The 27,885-nt window shown below is 46.3% G+C and overlaps 1 protein-coding gene and 1 long non-coding RNA gene across 8 annotated transcripts in view; both read right to left on the bottom strand.

The window, feature by feature from the left end:
* Window positions 1–27,885, bottom strand: part of LOC13036342 (nucleolysin TIA-1) — a 90,114-nt gene that overhangs the window by 48,963 nt on the left and 13,266 nt on the right. The window lies entirely within an intron of this gene.
* Window positions 659–3,597, bottom strand: LOC26531992 (uncharacterized). 3 transcript variants are annotated; one of them, XR_004470702.1, is made up of 5 exons: window positions 3,167–3,597; window positions 2,757–3,114; window positions 2,229–2,661; window positions 1,155–2,167; window positions 659–1,087 (listed from the first exon to the last, which is right to left on the bottom strand). It is a non-coding gene; the product is annotated as an uncharacterized lncRNA (long non-coding RNA). The 3 variants fall into 3 exon arrangements; XR_001451629.2 differs by lacking the exon at window positions 2,757–3,114 and having other exon boundaries at window positions 3,191–3,595; XR_004470701.1 differs by having other exon boundaries at window positions 660–1,087; window positions 2,757–3,594.

Below are 27,885 nucleotides of genomic sequence, written 5' to 3' on the forward strand. Positions count from 1 at the left end.
CACTCTGCTGCTGCAATTCGTACAAATTTGGCTGGCAAATAAAGCGCCTGGAAAAGCTGCAAAGTAAAAATTACCCTTCTGGCTGGTAATGGCTGGCAATTTGTTTGGCTCTCTGGCTGTTCTGTTGCCATTTTGCCATTGCATTGCACAAACTGCAGATACGTGTGTGTTGTCCCACTCTCCACCCTGCCTCTCCAATTTGAATGGGTTGTTTGAGGTGGATTGATAAGAGTGGGTGGACATGGATGTGGCCGTGGCCGTGGACATGGGCGGGGCGAATAGAGGTGTGCCTTTTATGCCTCATTGCCTCATTGCCCCCCATCATACTCAACCCCGATACCCGCGCACAATGTTGCCAGCGCAGCCCTCACTGATGGCAGTTTGATCATTCCATTACAAGTTGGCCTGGCCACATTGCAGCTTCAAGCAATTTGCCACAAATTTCAATCAAACGTGCTCGCTAAAAAGTTGCCATAAGTTGCACCACCAACCACCCATGCCTGCCCTGCCCTGCCGTGCCCCAACAAACATACACAGGTAGGTTGTGCCTCCCCCCACTTGCGGGCTAACAAACTTTTACATTAAGACATTAGCGGAAAAGTTTTTTTTTTTTTTGTTCCTTTTTGCCCCGCTGTTTGCTATTTTCCTCCCATTCGGCAGCGGCAACGGCAGTGCAGCTGAAGCTGCAGCTGCAACAACTTGGCATCAACTAATTTCTTATTTGTTTGGCTCTTGCGGTGCGGCAGCAGGATTGCACATGGCCAGGACGGGGACTGACCAGGACTGGTCCCCGGACTGGTCCAGCAAATGGAGTGCTCCATTTTCATTTGCTTTCGCCTCGCATTTTCGTTTCGTTTTACGCTTTTCACTGCTCTGGGCAGGATGTGGCACATGAAAAAGTTTTCGTATTTCCATTGGCTTTGATTCGGTTTCGCAAATGGCTTGGCATTGTTAAAGAGTCGAGAGTTAAGAGCTGATTGGATGATCTTTGATGGCAAGGAACGAGAGGAGGAATATAATGGCGAATAATGCTAATGAGGGGAGCTTTCACGACGAATTCAATTAAAGTTTCTCCTCCTCTATGGACCTATGGATGGGTGGATTACACTCTACTGCTGTGTGGATATATCTAATAGATGCACAGATACAATTACCTCTCAGCTGTTGGACAAATCCTATCGCAGATCAACCACAGTCTCCTCTATTCCATCATTTCTAGTTTATCCACGAGATAATCCATTTCATACACAGATATAATTTCCTCTCCATTTCCCGACACCCGACACTGGCGTGACACCACCACGGGCGTTGCCATCACCACGCGTTAAAAATACAAAACACGTTAATGACAGCCACCGGCAGCACCTGTGCCGCACCACCCCGTTTTCTGAGGGTCGGGGTCGGAGCCGGGTCGGGGCGACTGAATGGTGGTGTCCATGTTACGGCTCGCTGCCTCTTGGTGGTACCACTGCAACGCACTTGGCTGCGCTACGCAATTTCCGTTTCCGGTTACGCAGGACCAAAGGCAGACAACTGCAGGATAACATTCCTGGCCCTGGCTCTGGCTCTCGGCCTGGCCCTGGCTCCATCATTGTCCCCCATCCCCCCTTGCAGCCATTTGGCGCACAAACAAACCGTTAACACTTTGCTGCTCTCTGCTCTGGCTCTGGCTCTATCTCACTCTGTTTCTGGCTCCAGCTGCTTCTCCTGGCCTGCTTCTACTCCTGCCAGTGCTAATGCTACTGCTACTCTGTATTATGCTGGCACTACGCCTCTGCATCCACCTGCCACGGCTCCTCCACCTCCTCCATGTCCATTGCAACTTTGTGGCGCTTGTTTCGGGTTTCCCTTGTTGCTGCTGCGGCTGCTCCTGCTGCTCCTGTCGTTGACGCGACTTCAGGTAGTAAATTTCCATTAAATGTGCATTTTTGTACAAGTTTTTGAATTAAACTTTTTTAGCTCGGCCATAGCTCAGCGGCTAAGAAGCCAACATAGCGGTTGGCTCTCTGGTGGTGGCTCTGATATCCTGCCGAGCTTTTAGCTTTATTTCCCAACGCGTGGCCCAGCCTTGAAATGTGGCAATCTTGTCTAACCGTTCGAGCGGAAAGTTTACGCAAAACTGAAGCAACTTCATTTCTGAGTGCGTCATTATTTTTCCAGATGCATCCTACACAGAGGATTTGGCTTTGGATCTATTTATGGAATTCTCATGAAGTAATGATCCGTACCTGCAGAATTTTCCTAAGAAATAAGAGCCGATAGAAATAGAGCTTCTTCTGGGAATCCGTATTCACTTCTTCGAAATGCAAATCCTTTTTCGCTAATAAATTAGTCGGATCCTCCTGGGTAGGGGGGAAATTTGTTAAGCTTTCGTTTTCTGTTGCGGGCAGGAAAATGTTATAATTTCCATGCCACAACCCCGGCCCAACCTCCTGCCACTTGCCACACCATATGCTGCATCTGTCGTTGCCGCCAAGTCATAAAAATCCACCCCAAGGGGTCAGCCAAGTGGGTGCCCACCCACTTGACCGGACGACACTCAGGGACTGGCGGGGTCTGGCTGCTTCCCAGTGCTATTATTTTTAGAATATGACCAAAACATGCAAAAGATTTTCCTCTCGCTAGCAGTTTTTCCTAGACAATGCAGCCATAGTTTTGACACTGAAAAATGTGAAAATTATGCAGCAAACATTAAAGAAACTATGTAAATTGGCTGCTGCTGCATGGGGGGATGGGATGGTGTATTCTTCACTCACCCATATCATACCCTCCCTGCATCAGATCTCATCTCTATCTTCTACACCCACACCCATGCCCATGCCCATGCCACTGCCACTGCCACCCATCAAATTTGATTCTCTGGCTAAGTTTTACTCACGCCTAATGGTTTTAATTAAGCGGCAGCCAGCCCAGCCCGAGTCGGGGTCTGAGTCAGAGCCAGAGTCGTGCCTTGCATGTCATGCATGAAATTCATTAGGTTCCGCCCGACGTCTGCTTAGTGTCTCCACTGTTCGCTCTGGCTCTGGGTCTGAGTCTGAGCCTGAGTCGCGCTTTTCCAGCTTCCTTTGATATACTTATACTTACAATTTTCTTAAGCAAAAACTTTGCTGGCAACTAAAACCAAACTTGACATAGTTTTCGGCAAAAATTGCAGCTAAAAACTTACTTAATTTCTACCAACTGCACTTACTCTGCGCCAACTGTCGCCAAAGGGGGTTGGTGCTACTGCCACTGCTACTGGCGGTGGTGCTGTGGCACACACACACACACACACACATGCTACTCTTATTTGCATAGTTAGTCAAGTTTTCTTTGGGGCTGGGGCTGGGGCTGGTACTGGTGGGAATATGGGGATTGAGTAGGCAAGACAGTTGGAAGGAGCCTCTCTCTTCCCGCATGTGAAGAGTCCACTCAGTTTGACACTATTTCAACAGGCAAATAAATACTTTGGCCTGAAGAAGACCCGGTCCCCGCCCCGACATTGGGGCGAAGGCGGAGGCAGTGGCAGCCCCGAGTTTTATTTATCTTTGACACTTGCTAATTTTTCGTCGAGTTGTTGATGAAAATATTTTCCCTGGCAAGTGTCAACTTCCTAAGTTGTTTAGCAACCAAATATAGAGAATTTTGGCGTTGACTGACAGTCAGGCCCGCTTAAGCACGACTGATTCTAGTGCGAAATGTGTCTGTCACACAGTCACTTCACTCACTTGTGTAGCACAAATTAGCAAGTCTAAAAACTCACTTCAAAGACTTCAAATGCTACTGATTCCCACTGACTTCGCTCCAATGCAGGCAGTGCTGCTGGTAGGCGTCTTTCAACATAATTCTGAGCCAAAACGTTCAATGCCCTTACGGATGAAATGATGCTGAAATCTGTGCAACGGTCTAATGATTGTTCATGTCAACAATTTGCAAAACTAAATGAACACATTTCGAAATCATAAATTATGCAAACTCCGACGACTGTGGCAGCAATAACTACAACAAGGACAAGAGGACAAGAGGCAGCATCAGTCCAAGAGCCAGGAGCCATCAGCCATGAGCCAGGGACTGCAAATATTTCCTCCACATGTGAGAAGGAGGGCACGGAGGCATGTGGCATGTGGCAGGTGGCGTGGCAGGCAGCAACTTGTTAGCCAAACTGCCAACGCAACTAGCAGACTCTTCTGGCCGTAAAATAGTATTAGGAGAGCTGGAGAGGAGAGAACAGCGTGTTGAGGCCAACATGGCATACTGACAACATGTGTTTTGAGGTGAAGCTTATAAATAAATTATTGATAAGCATCTGGCATAGAGGAAACGTCAAAAGTTGTATGCTAAAATAAGCACAGAACACAACAAACAAATGAAGGGAAGAGGGGCGGCCCAGGACCCAGACCCATATGTGGGGCAGAGGCAGAGGCCTTCAACTTGTTGTTCTACTCTGACTGGCTCTTGCATTTTTAAATTCATTCAAACTACTACAACACAACAAAAATACATAGTAGAATAGGTAAAAGAAGCAGAGGCGAAATTTAAATTGCACACAAACAGGAAAAACCAAGAGCAAGTGGAACATAAACGAGAGCAAAGTTTTTCGCAAGTTTGTTGCGCATTTTTAATTAATTTTCTTGCCTGCCCCAGAACAACGCTTACCACCACCACTTTGCCCCATACACAGCACAGGCTGCAGGCTGGAGGCTGCCGGCTGCCTATGGCATAGAATTCCTCCTGCTTTTAGCCATATTTATGTGTACGTAACGCCGTGCGCTGCGGTGCATTGACATGTCAATAAGAAATGAAAGTGTATGCCGCCCGCTCGCCTGCCATCATCGACGGCGCTGCCTTGCAATTAAAATTTTAAGACAAATTAAAAACCAGAAAGAAAGTCGCGGGCTTCGAGAAACGAATCTTTAAATACCCTTCGCGGCTAACTGTGAATCTGGGCCACTCTGGGGTACTATATACCCGATTTGTACTTCGAAATCACAGAACCCTCTGGAAGGATATTCATCCAGAAGCATGCTGCAACAGTTGCAAATGAGTAAGGAATGTAGCAGTGGCAGAGGGAGGGGCAGAGGCAGAGGGAGGGGCAACGGCAGGGGCAGCGGCAGGGCGCAGATCGGAGCTAGTGAAAAGATTTGCACTTGGCTGCTGATTGCAATCCCGGGCCAGCACTTCGTGTCCTCAATTTGACATTTATGCGAGCGCAGGCAAGCGTGCAATAATCGAAACAGCGACGAGATGCCTTTCTCTTGGCAATTGTACATGGCTTTCTCCCAGTATATGTGAGTGTTCGTGTGAGTCCCCGCCCCCATCCCTCTTTGCATCGAGACAAATTGGTTGTCCTCCTGCTGCCTTGCAAACTTTTAATTAATTTATTTTCCTCAACTTTCTCGCTGTGCACTGTCTCTGCGTCGCCCTCTGGCTGTGCGCCTCAATAAATGTTTCTGCTCTGACCATAAATGATTTATTTGTTATTTATGCGTGCCATCATGTCGGACCCCAGTGGAACCCCAGAGCTCGGGGAACACTCCGCACCAGAGCCAAACAACTTTATTTAATGTCAAAGTAAACACGTTGTCACTGCTGCAATGCAACGCAATGGAATGCTGTTTGCTCCACAGCTCTGCGGCGTCTCTGCACCACTCTGTCACCTGGCAATTCCGCTTAATTTCTCTACACCACCCACCACACCGCGCCACCACATATCCATCCTGCAATCTGCATCCAGCGTTTTTAATTGCACAGTGCTGCCGTCGAGGCGGGGCGATGCGGGGCAGGGTCTCGCGCATTTAAACGATTTTCGGTTAATTATACGCAGTTACATAATGACATTTGCGCAGGGCCACAGCGTGCCCACGCGCGCCAGTTGGCGGCGTTCATCAGGCCGCTAACCGAGCTTCCGTGTCCGTGTCCGTGTCCGTCGCCGTCTGTCTCCGTCTGCGTCTCCGACTCTGAATCATGCCACGCTATGCTTTCGTCACGCATTGTTATACCCTACCAAACGCAAAAGAGGTTTGAGTTTGGTCTCTATCGAGTGCATCCCACCTCTCCTTGCTCCTTCTATTGGGCCTTTACTCACTCCTTTGGTTTGTACACAACGTAAGAGTAGATCCTTATAGATATCATTAGCAAGTAGAATTTAGTCTGGAGCAGAGTATCACAAGCCTCGGTCTCAGGATCATTTGCTTTATTTCTTTATTGTTTGCTCGGCCCATGCCTCCTGTATCTGACTCTCTGGTTTGCATTCCTCGTGGTTTCATTACTCTGCCACACAGTTGCCGTTGACAGTTAGCCCCCACGCATTCACACACACGTACACCCACACACTCAAATACAGAGTTCATAAATAGTTGCCTACTCTTTGGCGCAACGCTGCGCGGCCCTGTGTCGAGAGCCTACAAAGACAATCGCTGGGAATGAAATGCATATGTCAGATTGAGCCGAATGCCACAGTCTGCCATGAAGTAAATTAATGCATTTAAATGGGAAAATCTAGAGAAATGCATTGGCATGGAACGGATTGTTGTCTGACTGTCTGTCTGTCGAAGGTGATGGGAGAGGGCAGGGCAGTCCTTACCCAAATATTTATAATTTTTTCAGTTTGCAAATTGTATAATTATTACATGGCCGCGGTTTGGCCGCGATAAAAAAATATAATGGATCCATTCCTTTGTTGGCCGAACACGACCGCAGAAACCATAAAACTAACAATAATTCAAGTTAAATACAATTTAAATGCGTCTGTAAAAAATACAAAATAATGCCTACAGCTAACAAAACTGTATGTATATCGGGGGGCGATTCTTATTATCTTTTTTGGTATCATGTAAGCGAAAATCGAAGGCTGCTATACCGCTATGAAAAAATTGTTACGATATATTTTAAATTAAAAATCCAAAATAAACAAAAGCAAAACCAATATCTTTTTCCAATTTTTTTCCCTATATGAAAAGTGGGTAATATTGTGTACATGGCGGGAAATCTGCGTGTCTGTCGGTGTATTCATAGTCGCATGAGGTACGGTACGGGGGCATATAGCGGATGGGCCAGCATCGAACACTCGGCAGTATTTATGTATTTAAATTCAATTAATAATTAAGGTGTAAATGCATTTGCATGCTGGTTAATTAAATTTGTGCGGCTTTATTAAAGGAAATTACGGATTTTAATGCGGCCACCGCCGCAGAGAAACAACAACCACCACGTGGGTGGGACAGAGGTGGGACAGAAGTGGGATAATGTAAATTCCGAACGGATAGTTATCCCCCGGACCCCGGAGCTCGGAGCCGGCCAGCTGTTTGCCAGCGGGCTTAAAGCCAGTTCGAGTAAACACTTAAAGCGCCGAGTGGATGGATGGATGGGTGGATGGATGGATGGGGGGAGGATGGGAGGATACGAGTACATCTATAAATATTTCATGCGTTGCATTGCAGTCATTATGGCATTCATTAAATATAGAGTGCATGACATCAATGCAGCATGCAGCAGGCCGCACATTCTCACAGATAAAGCAACACAGAGATGCACTCACACTGATACACTCCGCACAGATCCACCCACACAGAGAGACACAAAGATACACCCACACACACATCAACGGATAGGCCACCAATAGAAGAGAGAACGCTTCGCATCCATAAATCTCTCGCCAGCCCCCAGCATCCTTTCACTGATGATGGGGGGGACAATGGGGGTGGGGCTGGGGGTCTGGTGTGGTGAAGTGCGATGCGCCCGCCATGGTCATGCCACCACTTTTGTCCGTAGTTATTCATATAAATACAGAGCGTGGGGCAGAGACAATGGGACAAACATCATGGTGTTAGTGTATTTCTGATTTGTGGTCTGACAGTTTAACCAAAAACTGCATGCATGTAAATTTATTTGTGCTCATTTTTGTCGCCTCCCTCTCTGCCGCCCCCTGACTGCGTGGTTGGACTGTTGCTGCCACGCTTACATATGTCAAAATATTCAATTTATGCAACGGAAGAAACAAAATGAGCCCAGCACGACGTCAAGGCCCAGAGAACGAGAGATACATACAGAGAGGAAAGAGGCACTATGGGAGAGGAAAGACCAATGAATACAAAATGCTGTCCTCTAAAAGCCAAACACTACTGCAATATCTATTTAACCCGTTTTCTAGTTCTAGATCTTGGAGCTAGATTAAATAAAAGTTGGAAAAAGGCGAATTAGAATTGGTCACCAAATTGTTGATTGTGATTCGCAGATCATAAAATATTGCTATAAGACGATCTCTGGAAATAAGTCTCATATCAGTGGAGGATAATTCCCCAACAAATGGACTCATATAAACCTTCTAAATAGCTCTCTCATAATTCAACTATAAAGCCATTTGCTATACTCCCACTAAGGTCCTAACTTTCCACTCTCCATGTCTCTGTGCCCATTCCGATCCTATTTACTTTGCATTTGCCAGCTGTGCGACCACTGACAATGGGTTTGCGGGGCGGGGGGCTGCTGCTCTGACATTTGCAACATTTATGGCTCTTTTTGATGCCACCTGGATGGGATAATCCTGCCACTCCGGGAGTCAGCATACACTGTACGCAGAAATGGATTGCAATGTCGCAATTTTTTATGGAATTTTGTATTGATCATCGCGTTGTCTCTCGAAGATCCATCAGATGTTTCATTGGAATTAAATTGACCCTCGGGTTCTGTTCCAGTTCCAGTTCCAATTCCAGTATCAGTTTCTGTTTTGTTGTTGGTCTTTCACTTTTATAGGCGCCACACATTTATAGGGGCCATATCTTTTTATGGATTTTTTCCTTGTGCATTATTAAAAAGGCCAGTAGAGAAAAACAACCAGCAGAAGCGGCAAGCGGCAACAAAAACAAGTTAAAAACCTAACGTGCTGCTTTATTTGCAACTTATCCACTCCGACTCCAACTCCTGCAACTCCGGCTCGGAGCAGGGGCCGGGGCCGGGGCTATGTGGATGTACTCGTACTCGTAGTTATTATTTGAAATTTCATAATACTTTTACAACTTTATGCAACTGTTTCTGCTGCCTGCTGGCGATGCCTTAACGCGGAATTCATGCTTTATTTTTTGCGGTCCTTCCCTCTGGCAGGAGTTTATCCAACACTCTCCCTTCGAGATGTACTATGTATATTGTATATCCTTCCCTTTCCCTATCCAACCTCCTTCCAGTAGTTTACTTTTGCAATTTTCAACGCTCCAACTGCATGCCATTTATTTTAGCCTTCTTTCTTTCCTTCTCTTCGCTTCTCTTCTCTCTTCACTCGTCTCCCTTCCCTCTCGTCCTGCTGTTTATTTAGCCCTGCTTCCTTCCACCTTTGTTTCTGCCCTTTTCTGTTCTTTTTTGGCTCCATTTTTATGTAAAACATATTTTTCTTAAATAATTTATTTTTGGTTTTTGTTTTCCCGCCGCGCGTCTCCGCGTTCTTTTCCCACTTTTCTGCTGCTTGAGCAAACTAAAATGAAGCTTTTATTGAGTTCAGGTGCGCTGTCCTGTCCTATCCTGCCCCCTACTACCCTTCACACTGCCACCGTCTCCATACCCTTGGTTTTCCCTTTGGGGCAACTTTTGATTTTGCCTCTTGCGCCGCTTCTTGCTGCATGCTTCTTTTTCAATTTGTGGCCACATTAACGTTAGAAAGGAAGAAAAAAATATGAATGCACACGAAAAGTGTAAAGAAATGGTCTGGTCGGGTCGGGTGGGGTCTGTACTACGGCGTGCTCGGGAACTGCATTTGCGGCGGGTTTGGTATGAGTTTTGTGGGTGTGGGGGGAAGGGATTGTTTGAGGCGGGTTCAGGTGGGTTAGGGGTGGCTTAGAGTGGCCCGGAGCTTTCGCGTGCACGGAAACGTTTAGCCGCCGCATATTGCCTGGGGGTCTGCTGTGGTTCTTTTTCTGGCTGGATCCTCCTGGTCCTAAAAGCGTCTGTTTTTATTTTAAGAAAATATTGGCACTATTTTTTCAGCCACTACCCTCTACCCACTCCCTGCGCAGAGGTTCTTGAGATTTAGTTTACATTTACCTCACGAGTATATGCTACTTAAGCTGGAAGTCGGCTTCAGCATTGTACCTGCTGCCCCCAGGCGTGGGCAGAGTGGTGGGGTCCTGCCACCGAATGGGGATGTCGGCTAATGGCCTCGGCAATGGATTGAGAACTTACCTGCAAGAATAAGCACAAGAGAAATGAAAATTAATTAGAGTTCGCCTTTAGGATTCTATTATTTATTCCTGCATTCCACCAGCAGATCTAGTGGACTAGTCAGCGTATTTATTCACATACTATATAGTTTCACTTATCTCACATACTCAGCCTTCTGCAGAACAACAACAGCGGGAGAGAAGGCGAAAACTTAATTTATTATTTCGTACTTATGCAAACACATCAATTTGTCGCAAGTAAACACTTCAAGCGCTTTTCGTTATCTTTGGCCAAACACTGACAGCCTAAAGGCTGGGGGCTGGACCTGGCTCCTGGGCCAGCAGAAATTCATTAGAAATCCAACAGCAAATAGACAAAAAATACAGTGAAAAAATATAGATATGTTTCGGCTGGCCAAATGTTTGCTTAGGACGGTCGTCGGGACGGGCCTGAAATAACTTTCTGACCGGACTGCAGACCCAAGTCGTTCGGATGTTGGGCCACCTGACCGGGACAGGCGGCACTTTTCATAATTTTTCAATAAATTCCAGGACCATTAAGGCACATAGTCTCTTCTATCGATCTAAAAAGGCTTCGTTTTCAATAATGTTCGCATTACATTTGGCCGGCAATGGCAACCCTAGCTAGCTGGATGCCGCTGCCGCTGCCACTGCCACTGCCCTGCTGGTTGCTTGATTGCTCCTGTCCCGCAGCCACTTTGCCACTTTTCTACTTGGCTGCTGTTTAACCGCAATTGAAATTACGCGCTGGCTTCCGTGACGATGACGACGAAGACGTCGACGAGGCCGGGCTGGGCCGGGCCGGGCCGGGCTCCAAATTTATGCAAATTGCGTCACGTGCCCCAATGATTTCTTTGCCTTTGAGAAAGGCAGGGGAAATGAGGAGAAGACAGGATCTGAGCTACCTTTTGGCACTCCTTTCGTGTCGTTTTTGCCAAGTGAATCATTATTTAATTTAATGTAAAATAATTAGCCTGAGCCCTGGCTCTTCTCTGCTGTGGTCCTCCTCTCTGACATTGATGTATACTGTGAGCTCTCCCTCTCCCGCAGTCATCCCCCCCACCACCATATAGAAGACACATTTTTTTGCAGGTCCTTTTCTTCATCCTCTGCAGAATCCCATTTGCGGTCAGTCGATGATATATTACAGCCACACTTGCGATTACAATTGAAGTCCCTCTCAACGGCTGCCACATGCACACGAACACACACACATACTTGTCTTATTCTTGCGGAAAGAAACTTTTTCCGCTGTTAACATAATTTCCGCAGTTGATTGATTCACTCGGATCGAGGAGGGCCCGGAATATCCATCCGGGACGAGCACTTAAGGCCTGCTCCTCATCCACATCCTCATTCTCATCCTCAACGATGGCGCTTAGACAAATTGTACTTTAATGTAATTTTATTGCAAAACTTTTCGATTTGCATATTAAAAGACGAGAAGCGTACACAATAAAAATTTCATAAGCGGTCGGCAAGGACTTTGACACGTGCCAGGATGAGGAAATATAAGGATATATGATTCCCAATCGTTTGCTTAGTGAGGTGCACTATCACTGCTTCAAAAGAAATCAATTTGAGCAAGTGATTCAACGAAATAAACTAATTGAGTGCTCATTTTCTCTGGCTTTTCTCAGCTGGACAACAATTAAGTCCAACAAAGCAGGTAATTACCGCCCAAGAATGTCACTTAATGTAATAGAAAAACACATTTGTATAAGTATCCCGCCTAAGTAACGATTTTACACTATTTACCAGCCAGAGGAAAAGGTCAGGCCACTCACAAAATTGATGCAAAGATGACAACCTTTGGGTCAACGAGGCGATTGCTTAACAAAGCTCAACTTTTTGGCATTAGCTCAAATTGGCAAAAAAAAAGAAAGAAAAAAGAAAAGGCAGGAAAGCCAGAGAGATCCTTGTGTGGTAGTCGAAGGGAAAGGGTCCTCATTTTTTATTCATAAACATTCATATTTTCCCCATATTCGAGCAACAGCTGCTCCCTTTTGCCTTTGCCTTGCCTTTGCCTGTGTCCTGTTCTGTTCTGTTCTGTCTGTGTGTGTGTGTGTGTCCCGTGCTCCCTGCTGTTGTGCTATTCCTTTTGCTGATTTCGTATCCTCAATTTGTGTTGATTGATAAGCAATAAGTTTTTGGGGGTACCAAGAGCATCGAAGATTGGTCCAGGATGGCAGGCACTTCAATTATATTGTGGATGACAGCCGTAGCCATAGCCGTAGCCCCAACTTTGCTAATTAAATGCATATATGCATGCCATGTGTCTGTAGAACTATTTTACTGGGGCCCACTTTTCTTGGTCTCCCACCACAGCCCCCTTAATCGGTGTTAATTGTGTGTATGCATGGATATGTACATACATGGGGAAGGAGATGGAAGCCCCTGCTTCTGTGGCATTCATTGGGCATTGTTGCAGCGACAACTTCAATTTACACGCCTCGTTGGCCGCTCGCTTTGTTTCGAAGCACAGTCCTAGCTAGGTTTGAGGCTCTGCTGCTTTCCTCTTGTTGTGCTCCAGTAGCTCTATATAATTAGTGCCCCCATATGTACATATATATATATATTTGTGCGTTGCACGAACAACAATTATCCCCCCCCCCCCCCCCACATACACACACACACATGCACAATCAGGAAACCTTCGCCAATAGACATTTTCATAAATTGTTAACAATTATTGCCGTGTGGCAACAAAGCGAAAGTCCGCCTGTGTCTAGCCGGGGTAAGGAGGTTCCACGTCCTCTGTTCAGCTGTTCAGGAATGTTCCGAAACCCACTGCTGTTCCTGCTACCACCTCCACCTAAGGCTCCTTCAGCTCTTGTTCCAGGCTCCTCCTCCACTGTCTGCCTAATATAATTTCAATATTTGCCAGGACCAACATGGCGCACACATACTATACATACGTTATGCTCGCACACTCACACAAGTATGCCGCAGTTGCTGTTGCACTCATGTCTGATTAAATTACATTTACAATTCATACGTCTGCGCTCTGTAATGACCGTGTTCTGCCAGAGGTAGAGGTAGAGGTAGAGGTAGAGCGGTACGAGTAGGTACAACAGATGACAATATTTCTGCGGCTGCTATTGTTTAATTGTTGGCTTCCCTTTTCCGACTGTCAGACTCTAGCACGTAATTAGAGGAGACGTTGAGGCTCCAAAAGTTCCCTTAAATTAGCATAATTATTGAGGGTTTCCCCCACAGATAGAACATCAATAGAATTGAAGACCTATTTCTTATGTACTTAAAGTCTCACATTGTCAACGTTTGTGTTTTTCTGCTCATCAATCTAATCTTCTCCCATGTCCTTAATGTGTGGTAAAGTCAATTTATAAGTGGAGACCAGCTCCAGTTGGCCACTTGGCCAATATCACTTGAATTGCCACAAAAGCGAAATGCAACAGCAAAAGCTTGTGCACCACTCCCACTGCTGGCCACTCTTCTCTTGCCCCCTTCTGTTCTGCTGGCTCTGTGGCAAGCAAATAGAAGTGAGAAATTGCTAGTGAAACTATTACAACAAAAACTAATGGTCAAACATTAGTACGAACACGCTTTGCATTTGCCAGGGCCACAACAGAGACATCCCCCGACCCGAGCCGGACCCGGCCCAGACGCTGGCAGCGCATAATTGCATTTGCGTTAAAACGCAAGCAAACAATTCACTTAAAGTGCAAATAAGTGAGGAAATCCAGCAGCTCTGTTTCTCTCCGACTTCTCCCCAACTGATGCCATCACACTCTCTCCTTCTCTTACTCTTTCTCTGGCCCAACTGCCTTCTGTCTCAGTCTCCGTCTCCATCTATCTATCGTTACTTATACGTATGGTTGTGTGTTTGTGGGAAGAGACAAAACCAAAATGGCCAAGCTGACAAACGTAGACAACGGAAGTCAATCAGACGGACACGACAGACTTTGATACGCAAGCGCAGCGGAAGTTCAATTGCAATGAGCCGGCGACAACGACATCCCCGACCAGGACCAGTAGACAGACAGAACAAATGTCCTGGTGACAGGCGGTTAGTGACAGGCCAACAACAGCTGGCGATTAGATGAAGGAGAACCCTAGAACCCCTAGAGGTAGGGTAGGGTAGGGTTAGGGTAAGGAGAGTCACCACGACAAACGCTGTTTAACTTAATTCAATAATCATTGGCAATTGCAATTTGCGGTCGGGCGACGTCCGGGCGACATTTGTGCAAATACAGAAATTATAATAATGACGGACTGTCGGCCAGGACTTCAGCTTGAGCTTGGGACTGAGCCAAAGGGCAAATCCGTGGTGCGGTGTGGTGCGGTCTGGTCTGGCCGACATGTGCAACGGACCGAGTAGACGTCCGAGGCGGCAAGGGGATGCAAACAGCATTAAGTGGCTGCAAAGTCAGGCAAATCGATCCAGTGACGCATTTTGCAGTATACCCGGAATACCCAAGAGGCAAGTGTTCCAGTTTTTGTGGTTCATTCGGGTATTAGCCGGCACCGGCAACGGCTACGATGGTGTGTCCATGTTCATGTTGATGCTGAAGACCTGACACTGACATTTGATGGAAGACGACATCATCGATGGGTACGTGACATTTGGACCAAAACAAATTTCCCTCATTGCCCGATAATGTTCTGTGCTTAAATTAAATAACCATTTGAGTAATTTCAATTTATTGGTAGCTGGTGCGGCACCAGGCGAAAGCCAGAGAATTGGGTTTGTGTTTGTGTTCGATGCTCTAATTGAACCGAAATGGCCACACAGAGCATGAGGCATGGCCCCTGACGCAGGAGGCAGGTGGCAGGTGGCAGGCGGCAGGCGGGGTGTCGGAGCATTAGAGATGCACAACCACAATATTGAATTGAAATTTCATTAGGATATTAGTGTGCATGCAGATACGCATGGACACACGGGTATACATACAGTATATATATATATGTATAAAAAAGTGTTGTTATTAGAGGAATACGTACTATGTTTCTAGTTTCAGACTCGGTAAAATGCCAAAGTATAATGGTTAATATTCTAACAAAGCAATGTTCCTAGGTCGTCTTTCAAGTCTATGTTTGTAACACACAGAAAGAACCTTCCTATAAAGTTCCTATGGAAATGGATTCTTTGAATAGTATCTTATAGTCGAAATGTCGACTGTAGCATTCTTTATTGTTCTTGTTGGATCTGACTCCAGTCTGTGGCTGTTTCTTGCCCCTGTCGCCCCATGAGTGTATAATTAAAATAATAGCAGCAAAAGCCTAGTTTTATTATTAATTATGCAAGAACCCACACACAAATACAAACAGACAGACAGGCTCTCACGCCCATTCATTAATAAAACATGGCTCCGCCCACGACACTGCCCCCGCCCCCGCCATTAGGAGGAGAATATGAGGTAACCACGGCGCATGGCCCACCATACGTACATATGCACATTCAATACGGAACTTCTGTGTATGGATTTTTTTCACTTTGTTGTTCCTGCTGTTGTTGATGCTTTTATATTTGTGTTTTTGGCTTTTAATGCCAATTAATTTCATAATATTTAAGACACATGTTACGCTTTGCAGCATTATCTTGTTGGTGTTGCTATAATTTGTAGCTAATTTATGCCTGACTTGTTTATTAGTTAAGCTCATAAGATCTTGTGGGGATTGGGACGCACTCAATACTATAGGTGTTGCGTAGGACGCTCTTTGGGAGGAATTATATTCGGATTCTCTTTCTCCTCAATTCTTTTTCAGCCAGCAAAACAATCTCCTAGCGGCGACCGTTAATAAAAATTCAGAAAAATATGTTTTTTGCAATTCCAAATGGGCGCGGAACTAATGCCAGCAGCTTTCGTGGCCCCATCAAAGACCCAGCAATCCAACACTCAACTCGAGGAGCTCCATGACAGCATATTTTTATTTATTCTATTTCTGCGGCGCGCTTGGGAAAACTTTAACAATAAATTTATGAGCGATTTTTAATGCTTTAAAAATGAAAATGAAAATCTCTGCGGAGGGGAGGAGGCAAAAACAAAAATCCCCAAGAAATGAGGGGGAGAATAAAATCCGGGGTCCATCGGCCGGAGCGCAATAAAACTGCGTCATTTTGGGCGGCATAAAAAATCGTTTCTGGTCCCTCGTTTTGGTCCCTGGTCCCTGACATTGAAGCATCAGCAACTGGGACGATCATGGTGGATGGAGGTGGCGTAGGCCTCAGAGAGTGAGAGCCGGAGACAGGGCGCAAAAAATCATGTCATGTCATTGTCGGCATCGTAAAAATGTTATCAGCCATAATAACGAGCCACGATTTTGGGCTCCAGCCCCAGCCTCAGCCTCAGCCACAGCCCTAGTACAATGTTGCTTGGGTCCTGCCATGGGGTGTACGAGTCCCTGTTATGGGGTGTACGGGCCTGTGTCGCCGGCGCTAATGGTGCGCAGCTAATGACTCAAGAGAGAGAGAGAGAGAGACAGAGGGAGTGCGCGCGAGGGAGATGTCCGTTCGCTGTGGATGATATACTGCTGGCTGGAGGCAAGAGCAGAGAGGCTTTAAATTTCAATACCATTTCAGTACTCGATACAGTCCGGCCGGTCCGTGGGTCTTCCTATTAAACTGCCGCATTCGCAGTTCACAGCATTCTGCCAACTTACGCTTAATGGTAATAAAAAGTAAATCAAATCAGTGTCCTTAATCCCTGAATTGATGTGGGGCTTCCTCGATTGCGACACAGACTCCGACTTCGACTCCGACTTCGCCTGCTACGGCAACTGCGACTGCGACTTTTTTCTTTGTATTTTTGTTCCCTCCACTTTGTCTCGTATTTATGCGAAGGCATTTCTTTTGCCGTCTGTGCCTTACTTACAATTCAATTTCTGAACAGTCCTCGACTGCGGCCACATCGCTGGCTGTGCGAGAAGCCCTTTGTTTGACCTTAAAGTCCGGGATACTAGTGCAGATGCATTGGTTTTAAGCTTTGCCGCTTTTGCGTACAACAGTACGCATACTTAATGGCTGCGTGTTTACAGCGATTTAATGGCTCGTTGATGGTCGCAGATTCGAAGTTCTGTCTGTTCCACATCCATAATTAATTTTCCTGTGTTTGTGTCATAACTTTTCCAACAACTTTGCTTTCATTTGATGGGAAGTTTATTATTATCAACTAAGGCCTTGGGTGCTGTGGGCTGTGGGCAGGGGGCAGGGAGCTTGCCGCTAATCGATGATGGCGTAATTGTGGCAATCGGCTTGGGGGCCAATGCTGCGTATGCGCAATATTCGCAGAGCTGCCAAAAATGAACAGCCAGAGCGTTTTTCATTCATTAATCAAATGTTAAGGAAGAGCGGTGCCACTCCAGTGTTTAAACAAAAAGGGGAGATTTTGTTAAGTTTTTTTTTCGTGCAAGGATTCAGTTGAGAGCGTGGTGCAAGCGAGTGTGTTTGTACAAGCTGAAAATGCATTCAAAATACACAAAAATCCGCAAACGAGAAGCTAAGTGAAAAAGCAGTGCCACCACAGCGCGAGGGGGTGAGAAAAAGACAGCGATAGTCAGCGAGAAAGAGAGAGGAACTTGAGGAGGCGCCTCGGCATTGTGTTTCATGCTATTTGCATTTTCTCTTGCTTTCATCCTTTTTGTTTTTTGTTTTTTCGCTTTTTCTCTTCTTTTTTTTTTGGCAAGGCAAATAGCAGCAAGTACATAAAAAACAAGTTGAGAGAGGGCAGTGCTCACACACACCAGAACACAGACACCCATGGTGAGCCTGAGAGAGAGACAGAGAGGGGTATAAATAATAAGTCTGTGCGAGTGTGTGTGTGCAAGAACGGGGCGTGCCGCCCCTCCGAAACAGGGAACCCAAAAATGGAGGAGCGAAAGAAAGGCCTGCTCTCGGAGCAGAAACTCTAAGTACCCTTGGAGATCGTTCGTTTCACATAACTGATTCTTTATGATATACCGATCAGATTTGTATATAAGTTATATATGATAATATATACGATACAAGGATATCGCGATCTAGCCTATAAGTAAAGCCGCGATTTGACATGGTGATCCGTTCTCATATATATGAGGTATTTTGAAAACTGTGTAACAAGTTTGAATAAAAAAACCACAGACCAGCAGAAATATATTGTATATGCTGTCTCTTCATAGGAAAGAAACGGCCTCATATTTTCTCTCATATCACAGTGCAGACCCTCTGCTAGGGTATCCAAAAAGTCAAGACAAATGCTGCAAAAAATGCATTTTATATGCAGATGCATGGCGTAAATTGTAGTTACGTACTAAATAAGTAAAATAGCGCTGAGTATTTTTCACTTAAAATGCAGTAGGGCAAAAAAGCAGAGGGGCCAGCCAGCCCCGGACAGGACAGAACAAAGCAGGAGGCAGGAGGCAGAGGCAGGAGGTAGGAGTGTGGCCAGGCGGGACAAACCTCTTAATTGGATGCATGCAGGCAAAATAACATGCGAGGCGTGCGCAAATTGTTGGCAGTGGGTCGGGGGTACTGGGTACTGGGTACTGGTTTGTGGGTTCTGGGATGGGACTCGGGTCGAATCAAAGTGGAGGCTAAGTTAACTAGCCGCCGGCTAATTAAAACCTGAAAAGTTGGCCACACTTGAATATCCAACTTGGGTGTACTTCTTCTCTCTGGCAGTGCGGCTGTGTGTGTGTCTGAATGGCATTTGCATTGGGAATTGGACTAAGACAAGAGCTGGGGCTTTGTGAAAGTTGCTAAAGTCGAATTGGCTCAGAGACAGAGCAGAGCCGAGGCATCTCTCTCTCTCTCTTCCCTCGCTTTCTCATCACTTATTTCCCTTGTACATTAACAGATGCTCAATGGGAATGGAGATGGAAATGGAAATGTCGCTTGTGCTCTCATTTTCCGCACACACACACACCCGAAACGGCTTTATTTGCATAAGCATTTTGTGTCTCTAACGCTGTACACATGTTGGTAATAAAGCTGGCAACAACAACAACAACAGCCAGTAACCACAACAGCGTCAAAATTAAACACAATCAGAGCAGAAACTCATTTAAGGCGCTAAGCATTCGCAACAATTTCGCCAACAACCAGAGTGGAGGACAAAGTCTCCAGCCACATAAATTACAATATCCTCTGGGCGAAAAGAAACCCGAACTGAAATTGCCGAAACGCCTCTAATGAAAGGATTAGCCCCAGCATGGGGATGGGATGGATATACTTAATTTGGTTGGGAGTTTCTCTCTCTCAGTCTCCGCCCTCCACTGATTGCCATCAAAATATGAAAATTTATTCCAGCTGGAAGCCTGGTTTTTTTTATGATACCAGGTACTTCTCGCTGGGCACAAACCCGGGACCCAGGATCTAAGGGAAATCCTTTTTTGGGGCTGGAAATCTTTGACTTGAAGGAAACTTGGCTCGGATGTGCCTTCGCTCTGTGTTTTTTCCTCTGTTTGTTTTTTTAATTTCATGATGAAGGACACGCCTCGGACTCTCTCTCAGTCTCTCTCTGCCTCTGTCTTCGTTCATTTTGTCAAGTTAATGGAGAATAATAAAGCGCAAAAGTAAATAAGTAAACAGAGCGGAGACGGCAAAACTACAACAATAAAAGACGAGGCCAGAAAAGCTGAGACGGCAAACGGCCGGAAAATAAAAGCCGGACGACCAAACGCCCAGCCATCAGCCCTTCCATTTCCACCCAGCGCCAAGGAAAATCAGCAGGAGTGGAGCCAAATCGCGAACCCCAGGACCAAGAGCAAGCACAGCAAGGCATCTTTTTGTTTTATGCAAAATGCAGTAAAAATATATTTAAATTTATTTCATTTTGGCTCAAATGAACTGCGCAGGACATGGCCAAAATGCAGCTAAGCGGGGCAAGAGGAATTGGGGACCCATGGGGAGGACTGCCATGACGCCAGCCAGGCGACAAGGACGTGGTGCTTACTCCTCTCTCCCTCTCTCTCTCTGGTTTCCACTCTATCCCCCCCTTGTCTCTGGGTTGTAATAAACTTGATTGCGCATCTCTTCTGTTATTATTTTTTCTTGTTTTTTAAATAAAATTTTTATGAAATTTTTTGGCAATTGAACTCAAGTTTTAATGGAACGCCATAAATTAGTAGGTTGTCCTTTTCGTCGTCCAGTCGGGGTGGCAGCCACTTGAGCCCCGTTGCGAAATTGGATACAAGGGCTTAATAAAGCACTCGAGAGGCTGGCTGTCCCCTCGAGTCAATCGGTCAGGACTCTGCAGAGACTGGCCATGCCTCTAGTCCGGCTCTCGGCTCCCGGCTCCTGGCCCTGGCTCCAGTTCTCATCCATTTCAAGTGCCGCTTGGCAACGCGACATCCATTCATTTGGCTTGCAATTGAATTTCTGTTGTCGAGACACACACGCGAGAGGAAAGTTTCCAATATGAATCCTCCTTTCGGCGCGGCTGTCGTCCAACTTTCGGCCAGTGGCATTCACAGGACCTGCTCTCAGTCATGGCAACCATTCAATGGACCACGAACGGTTTTGAATGTATTTCGCTCTCAAAACTTTTCAAATTCATGCACTGCAATCCGTTCAGGGCAATGGATGTATACAAATCAAAGCGCCAACTAAAAACTATAACGAAAAAATCATTCCAAAGGAAAAAAATTCAAATTCTAATTAGTTTAACTGCGCGTTTTTTTTCGATTTTTTTGTTTCTATTTGTTTTGTTGTTTTGCATTTGGATTGAGCACTGGCGCTGCGTGTGCCCTGATGTTTCATTAGTTCAGCTGCAAAGCGAAAGGAAAGTTTGCGGTTTTTTGTCCCTTTTCCCCACGCTCCCTCTCTCTCTCTGAGTTGTGCAATATATTTCAGCTGTTGGATCTGCTGCTGGGGCAGTTGTAAAGTTTGTCTTGCAGTTTGTCCGGGAATGGATTGTGATGGGTGCCAAAAAGGGGAAGCAGCAGCAGCAGCAGGGGCTGGCTGGTCATTGCGTAAACGCGTTGATGTGTAATTGAGAGCCGGGCATTGGGCGGGAGATTTATGAGAGAGTTTTATATGGAAACTTGCTTTGATATCTCCATGGAATCATATCAAAGCGAGTCCAGAGAAAATTCAACAGTTTTAAGTGCCTTAAACGCAAGTTATTACTTACATTTTCGAGGACTGCATAAGCTAATTTCTACGAAAATAGATAGCTATTAAATGCCAACACTATGGAATATAAAGAGCGCAAGTCTGCTTTTAAAGATCTAATTCGAAACATCCACTTTACCAAACACTTTAATGGGGGATATTCCCAACGTATTTTCAAAGGACATCTCTCCCTGTCCTGTTGGTGAAGCACGCAATCGCCTCCTCCAGAGAGTGGCAGTGGCAGTGGAGAGGAGTGCGAAGCAGAGAAGTGTTTCCACTCCACTCCAGCTTGCCATGTTCCCCATGTTCCATGTGGCAGACGTGACTGAAAAGTTGCTGCTATCATTTTTAGTCGCAATAGTTTTTGCTGCTGGCAATTAATTTATGTGACAAACTGTTTAAAAAGTTAAAGCCGCTGCTGCCCAAGCAGCCGGAACTGCATTCAACTAAATCTGGGTGCTCGGTCCTGGCCGGGCCACTTAGCCCGTCGAGGATGCTCCAGCCGAATAGTTGAAAGTCAAATAAAAACGGCGATGAAATAATCATATTACGGCTCAAACATATTTACAGGGGTCAGGGCGGAAGGGCCATGAAAACAGTTTTGCAGGAGAGAGCAGTGGGAAAAGTTTTTGGGCAGCTTTAGAAATGCGAAGCAATCAACAATGATGAAATTTATTATAACTTGAGTTCACTGCAAACTTTGCACAATCAAGGGACAGACAGCAAGAACAACAGGAAGAACCCAGATATAGCCGTCTGATAATGGAAGACAAAGAAATGGCGCGGCCCGTGAAAGCCGGCTGCTAAGAAGAAAGGAAAAGGGAATACGGCTAGGCTAAATTACGGAATCCTTCTTGCATTATCCTCCAGCTAGATTAAAATGAACTATTGCACGACAACAACACCACAAAGCACCAACACCAACAGCAACAACCACAACAGCCAACAGACCAAGAGACGAACAGAGCAACAGACCAACAGAGCAACACCATCAACATCCACAACGAACAATGGCAATGGCAATGGCAATGGCAATAATAATACAAGCAAACGATAAGCAACACGAACGTGAATGAAGAGCACAGATGGGCAGAGAGACAAGTGCTAAAGAATGAATGAAAAAAGAAGTGAACCCTCTGAGGGCTTTGAGGAGCCGAAGCGCAAAATACCCTCCATTATTTCCGTGATATCTGCAGGCAAATTTTAATACAATTTTAGCTTGGACTCTGAGTTCTCTACTGCGGTGTATACCCTCACTCTCAAGGGTATGCAAGAGGCTAAAGAAATCTGTGAAAGACGCCAGAAGGAACAACAGCAGCAGCAATAATAATGGCAGGGATAATAATAAGAATTAAGCAAGAAAACACATCACAGACATGGCTAGGACAAGCAGCCCCATTGCCGGGGATTGAGTTTTTGGGACTCGGACTCGGACACGGATTCGGATTCGGTTTCGGCCCCCGGACAAGGGTCTGGGTCTGGGTCGGGGTCTGGGCCTGGGTTCTGTGAACAGCAGAACACAACACACGGCTTCCGTTTCCGCAGCCATTTTCGTGGGGATTTATTAGTTTTTGCTCGTTAGAACTGCGCACAGCTGCCGGAGGAGCCCAGTGGAGAAGTGTTTAAGCATGGCCAGCAGTACGAGTAGCTCTGTACAGGGCAGGGAAGACGACGACTTCATGAACCAACAAAAATTAACACCCAGTGCAAAAAGCAGAAAACGAACGACTGAAACACACATAAGCTGCTTGTTTATAGTTACAGCTTATGCTGCCACGCAAGCTCTGCTCCTGCTCCTGTTCCTGCTCCTGCTCCATTCCCAGGTCCTTTGCCAGTCCAGAGCAGTCCGCTCTCCTCATCCTGGCCGTGACCAAGCCATTTCGCCTATGAGCCATTTTCTTTTGGCTAAAACTGCAGTCGAGGCAACGAGGCAGCTTCTGTTGCTGATGTGCATCAAAGTGAGAATGATTGATTCAATTTTAAAGTTGTTGCTTTCTGCCTGTGTATGTGTCGGAAGGGCTGTGTACTCTTAGATTTCCAGGGGTATACTGAATTAGACAGAAAGAAGAATTGCGGATTTTCTTTAGGATTATAAACTTGATCAGCATCTATAGCCGAGTCGATTTTCGGTAGTAGATAGTTCCTCAGGTCTAGTGGATATCATAAGGTCGGAGTATCGACCTTAGAACTTTCATTTGGTTTATATCTAAGAGAGGCTATGGTAGGGTGGTGGCTGGTTGGGTGGGTAATCTGACTGCCGTCCATTTGCTGAGGAAGGAAGAGTGTTGGCAGAGGGTAACTCTGGATAGATGGCTCGGAGCAGAGCCACTGCTTGGTGTCATGATGGAGCTCGGTCAGAGCCCAGCAGTCGTTTGGCTGACTTTTCTCCTCCTGTTACCTCAGCTACTAATACCAGAAATAATTACAAAAGTGAATTTATGTTGCTGCGGCGATAACAAATGCTTTTTAGCACCCTCCCCGAGACCCAAAGCAAACACACTAAAGTCGAAGATTTATATTTTTTTTCCAAAAGGGGTTGAGCAGTAGGGTCTTGGTGCCGGGGCTGCGACTGGAAGTGGGACTGGGGCTGGGGTTGGGGCTTGGAAGATGCGCGTAACTTTTCCCAATGACGCACAGGAATTTTGCAGCCAGAGCAGAGAGCAGATGTATGAATTGCCATAGATGGCGGGGGATTGGGTTGTCAGAGTGAGCTATGGCCTGCAAAGTGCAGCACAGAACAGCACAGCAGAGCACAGCAGTCACAGCTTCGCTCCCGTCCCAGTCCTCTGGGTGTGCGGCATCCATCTAAGCATGTGGCATTCAACATACAACATACAACATACACACTCGTTTCGTACTGGCACTGAAGAAGACTGAACTTTCTTTATCAAGTTTTGGCAACATCACAGATTAAAATTTGGCTTTCTGACACTGCCATAGAGACAGACGAGTGCTCGGGAATTAGTAGTTCTCCAGATAGTAGTGGGCGTGGGTGGGTGGGGGCGTGGCGTGGCATTGCTCCGAATTAAGCCGAGTGACTTTCAAATGAGTAGATCCCGCACTGGAGTTCATTAGGAAAAGGCAAAAGTTGCTTGATTGACGCCCGTCATTGAGTGAAGCTAAAGTCGAAGTTGCAGTTGCATGCTTTTCGGTTGACGTTGCATTTACCACAGATGTGCGCCTGATTCTGACAGCTTTTCGGCTTCTTTTCGGCTGAAGAAATGTGTAGGAACGGAGTCAAGGAAACTTCCACAGACGCTACACCTTTCACCTTTCCCTTGCAACAGTCCTTGGCTTGTGTCCCGACTCATCCATCCAATGAAATATATTTTGCCATTTACATAACCCGTGTTCTTCAACTTGGCCTAGCCCCAAAAGCAATCATTTAAGTGGCGCTTAAAAATGATCTAACAAAATTATTTCAGGCGAAAAACCCCAAAAGAGCCGCACAGAAAAAGTGGGCAACAATCGATGCAGAAATGCTTGGATAATTGGCGCTTATTGATACTTGAGCGCCACATAATCGTCTTAATTACTTTGCAAACTAACTTTAATTGCCCAAACGGTAGATGCGATAAAAGGGCCAATTACAGTGACTGGCCTCGCCTGGCCTGGCCAAGATTCCGGGGGCTGATTGCATGTCTGCCTGCCATTCGAAGAGCAAGAACAGAGCAACTTCGGCCCACAAAGAAAGAAAGAAAGGAGAAAGCTAACAAGAGAAGAAAAAAAGGCAAAGATGCCACCGTTCATTATCCGCTTGACGACCTCTGCTCTTCCTCCAGCAACCAGCCAACACTCAAGCTTGGCATCTCAATAAATAATATAATCATAATCCAATCATATCGCTACATCCGCGACTGCCAGCGACCAGTCATCAGCTATAGATGCAGCCTGCATCAGGAGCTCTGGATGTGGCTGGGGCTGGGGCTCTCGAGCTGTCCGGATCAAGCTACTTTGTTCTTGCGCTTCCGCTGTGATGCTTCCGTCGCCTGTCCGGCTGGGGCCGCGGGAAGGGCTTCCAGGACATTTAAGACCCAACGGAGAGACAGACAGACGGACAGACAGACAGAGAGACGGGCAGGCAGCTAATATGCGTCCCGACGGCGCAGCGGAAATTGCAACACAAGCCAAACGAGGGCTTCCAAATGGACGGGCGATGGGGCGCATGCTGCGGATGGGGCTCAGCACACAGATGGGGGCGGCGGCTAAGCAGCTTAAAGTCGCATCATCGATGCCAACGCTTCAAGCTGAAGATTTATTGTCCTGGTTCTGGTTCTGGTCCGGTATGGTTTGGTTTCGTTCGGTTTCCCCAACCTTCACCACGTGTTTCTTTTGTTTTTTGTTTCTTTTTATTTTTGGATCGGGTTATTCTCTCCCTCTCACAGACAGGTTGCTTTTAATTTGCTGCCAGTCGATTGAGTGGCAGCCCGATGCTGCTGTTGCAAGGTCCGTCTCAGCCTTGCCACACGAGCCTTGGCTTTGATTGAACTCTCGGGCTGGCCGCAATTGTTTACGCCAATCAGCAGGTTGTGCAACATTAATTTGGGTCATTTGCAGTCGTCTTGCACTTGCGGTCTCTCAGTCTGCCCACAGTTTGTGGCGCCCCTCAATGAGTTTGGATTGGTGCAATTACAGATTGCGATCGGTTTTAGGCCGCTCTGCATCGGCATTGCCTATTTACTCGTATTTATGCCAAACGGAAATGTCAGATTTACTGCAAAACTCTTGCCAAAAGGCAGCCTTGGTTTCGACTTCATCCATTATCATCAGCATCAGCCAAGCATTACGACCCCATCCCCATCCCCGTCCCGGACCCGGACCCGGATCAGCTCAACTGCCTTTAACGTCATTTGGAAGGCGCCGCTGATTTGTCAACTCTCGGAAACCCCAGACCATCCAATCCCATTCCCCACTCCACCCAGGCCACATTCTTAATAATCGTCCCTAGCTCTCAACGATTTCCTTCCCACGATTCTCTCCGTTTTTTTTCTCGGAAGGCAAGGTGAAAATTGCAAATTACAGCCGAGCAAATAAAGCAGGCAACATAGACCTGGGATCTAGGAAGAAGTTGTGGAAATTACCAAAGAAATAGGGCGGCTCGGCGGCTCCTTAAACCAAATTGAATTCAGTGCTTTGATGGCAGACGACATGGCCTCCATCGCTACCGCCATTGCCATCACCATCTCCACCTCCCCTTGGCTCCATCATCTCTCCGCTTGTCGTTCGTTTTCCTGAACAGGGGCGGGCATTCCTCAGCGGCGGCATTTCAAAGAAATTGTCATGACAAATTGAAACAATTTCTTTGGCTTTTGTGGCTTTCGAGGCATAGAGGAAAACCCGAAAACATTTTATGCAATAAATTAAAAAATTTGCGTACAAACCTCGGGGCGGGCTTCAGCATTTGTTTGCCGTTTAATGGAGCGTACAGGACCCGGACCCGAAGGCAAAGGCTCGAAGGAGCCAATACACAACGCAACACAAAATTTCAAATTGAGTGATTTTTGATGGGCGAAGGTCCATGGGGTGATGTGCTTAATTGCATTTGTTTCCATTGCCATTGGGTTTGACTAATGTATGTTCTTGACATTCCCCGAATTGGACGCAAATAAATTTAGATCTCAAGCATATACCAATTCGGGAATTCCATTCCGGGAATATTCCCCCTCCGCTCAAGAGTTTCTTTTGAGAGAAAATATCTTATTTCCACTTCAGGGAAATTGTCCACGCAAATGTCTCAACTTCGGCCCTGTCCTGTCCCTATTCTGTCCGCCTGCTCTTTCTCTGTCTGTCTCGTCTCTGTGTCACTTTCGCTTTTTCCGGACAATGCCCAGAATTTCAGGAATGTCGCCCCGTAGACAGGGCCAAGACATTGGCAAAAGGGCAAGAAAACTAAGCATAATATCGTACAAATGTGAGGGCGAGGCGAAACAAAAGAAACCGAATGGCAAAGAGAAGACCAAACCAGAGGCAGGCAAACCGAAAACCGGCAATGGTCATGGCAAAACATTTAATGTAAACGTTTTGTCGACAAATGTCAAATGGCCTCTCCTCAAGGACAGTCGTCTGGGGCGGAGGGTGTAACCGGTGTGCGGTGCGGTCCTGTAAGTGGACAAATGGGCTGGCTGCTCGGTCTGGGAACACCTGAAATTAATTCGATTTAATGCCCGACTCGGCTCGCCTCGATTCGAGACGGTCAGGCCAGATTAAGCAACCAAATCAATGATAATTTTCCCAGGCAAAGAACAAAGGCTTCTTCGCCATCTACATCTAAATGCCGCCCACCATTATCTGGGGCTAACAAGTTCATTTTATTACGGAAATGAAAATGGCATAATTAAATGCTAACGCCGTCGTATCGAGGTGGGACCTTGTTCTGGCCGCGGTTGCATCCAAAATATATCAGCATTGACACGAATACGTATCCGTAACAGAGCTTGGATGATGATGCTTTTGCAACTCACCGCCGGTTGCCCCCCTGGCGGCCTTCAAAACGACTTCCAATCATAATTTTCAGTGGGGGAACTCCTCGAATGGGCATGGCTAGTCGAGACGCATGGCTTACCTGCAAACGAAAAAATAAGTGAGAAGGAGAAAAGATGAGCATTAAATGTGGTTTAAAAAATAATAACAAAAAGTGCGGGTGGCAAAGGTTTATTAGCCGACATTCATAGGGCATTAAAACTGACG

This window comes from Drosophila pseudoobscura, chromosome 2, assembly GCF_009870125.1.
Source record: "Drosophila pseudoobscura strain MV-25-SWS-2005 chromosome 2, UCI_Dpse_MV25, whole genome shotgun sequence".
In the NCBI taxonomy this organism is placed as follows: Eukaryota; Metazoa; Arthropoda; class Insecta; order Diptera; family Drosophilidae; genus Drosophila; species Drosophila pseudoobscura.